The sequence below is a fragment of the Belonocnema kinseyi genome, chromosome 1 (genome assembly GCF_010883055.1).
Source record: "Belonocnema kinseyi isolate 2016_QV_RU_SX_M_011 chromosome 1, B_treatae_v1, whole genome shotgun sequence".
NCBI classification, from domain to species: domain Eukaryota; kingdom Metazoa; phylum Arthropoda; class Insecta; order Hymenoptera; family Cynipidae; genus Belonocnema; species Belonocnema kinseyi.
In genome coordinates, this window is record NC_046657.1 from 126,314,575 (window position 1) to 126,316,447 (window position 1,873).

General features: G+C 30.3%; 1 long non-coding RNA gene across 1 annotated transcript in view; it reads right to left on the reverse strand.

Annotated features, from left to right (window-relative positions):
• Positions 1 to 888: 888 nt before the first annotated feature.
• The window catches only part of LOC117177511, a 2,503-nt gene continuing 1,518 nt past the window's right edge, over positions 889 to 1,873 (reverse strand). Inside the window, exon 2 of the long non-coding RNA XR_004467747.1 lies at positions 889 to 965. This is a non-coding gene — a long non-coding RNA (uncharacterized LOC117177511). The remainder of the gene's footprint in view (positions 966 to 1,873) is intronic.

A 1,873-nucleotide genomic window follows, 5' to 3' on the forward strand; every position in this document is an offset into this window, starting at 1 on the left:
ACACATTTCTCAAAATTATTAAATAAAAAGCTATTCTTTATAATACAGAATTACATCAATAATAACTTTTTAAATATTTAACTATACAAAAAGAGCTCGAACTGTCTAGAAGCCTCAAGAATCACCTAAGTCTTGCTAGAAATGTCGAGAATCCCCCCAACCCCTCCCGAGCTACTTGTTGCATGGTTAACTCTCTTTCGCTATTACGCATCCACCCACCCTCTCTCTCTCTCCTCAAGAAGGGAAGAGACTCCTGTTACCGAGACTTACCGTAACCACATCGACCTACAAGCATTGAATCCAGGGGGCAGATATACTCCTGTTGGGTAGCTATGAGAGCGCTACCAATATGGAAATATTGGGAAGAAATTTGAGTTAAGATTTAATTTTACCAGGAAATCTTATAGTAAATAACTAATTTTAAACCTCAGTATAATATCTCTGATTAAAATGAATTGATATTTACTGCTCTTCTTCATTAACACTCCTCTAATAACTTTGAGATAGCCAATAAATTGCGTGTCAGATGGCGCTGCTATCAAGTAAAAAGTGATACGCTTAAGGCGTATTAGGTTTCACTTTACTTATTAAGAAGTCATTTTCCTCAGGATTACGCTGCTCGAATTATTTTCATCCGGTTACAGCCCTATACGTATATTGACTCTGATTGGATCGATATTGAATTAAATCAAAGATAGACATCTTGGATGGTAAACTATTAATTACGAATACAGTTTGTACAATAATAATTTTTTTGCTTTATTGTTTGGCCATAGTATTACATTAAACCTGCATATGTACAAAATTCGATAGAAAAATTTGGCACTTGATGAAAGTTAAATATTCTCAATAGAAGATTATATGCTCCATTTTCCTTTTGAATATTGCTGTTGGAAATTCAAAGGCTCTGCAGGTCGAGAATATTTCTTAACCAGAAGGCGGCTCCCCGTTGCATTTATCGTGGGCTGTAAGCAAAGAAAAGTAAAGAAATATTAATACTTTATACTATACAGGGATTCACAGGCTGAAGTGTCTGGACCTATATAGCTGTATAAAAATAAGAAAAATAAATACAAAATTCCTCTTCCCAAGATCAAAGTTTTAGTTTTTGAGTTATAAAATAATTTGGCTGGGCTAATCAGGAACGCGGCATGAACAGACGCACGTATGTATGCGGCGTTCCAAGAGAGTTCCACTTTCCTGATTGGTTCAGCTAAAATATTATATAACTCAAAAACTAAAACTTTTACTAATTTTTTGAAAAGAAATTTTCGATTAATTTTGTTTTTTTGCATAGATATAAGTCCGAAAGCTTGAGTATGGGACAAGCTGTATAAACAGAAAATAAAAAATCTTATTTTTTTGAAATATCGCAACTTAATTTTATGTTATTTCGTAGCCAAATTTTTCCTTGAATTAAAATAAAAGAATAAGTTCGTTTTTTGAATTAAAATAAAAAAGTAAATTTCACAAAAATATTTTTTAAATAAAGTGAAAAATAAATTTCTCGAAAACTTTCTAAGCTCGTTTTCGACGTGAAATAAAAAATATATAATTTCATGAAAACTTTGGAAGATCATTTAAAATGAAAAAAATTAATTTGACGAGAACTAAATTCTTTTTAAATAAAATATAAATTTTAGAAAAAAAATTGGTATGTTCCTTCTCGAATGAAAAAAAAAATGTTTGAGTTTTTCTTCGAATTAAAATTAATAAATCAATTTCAAGAAAACGTCAGAAGATCTGTGAGAATAAGAAAGTAAATTTTGTGAACTTTCTAGCTTATTTTCCGAATTTAAATACAGAAATAAGTTTGTTTTTTTCATTAAATTAAACAACTAAACTTTCGATGTTCTTTTTCGAACTAAAGTAA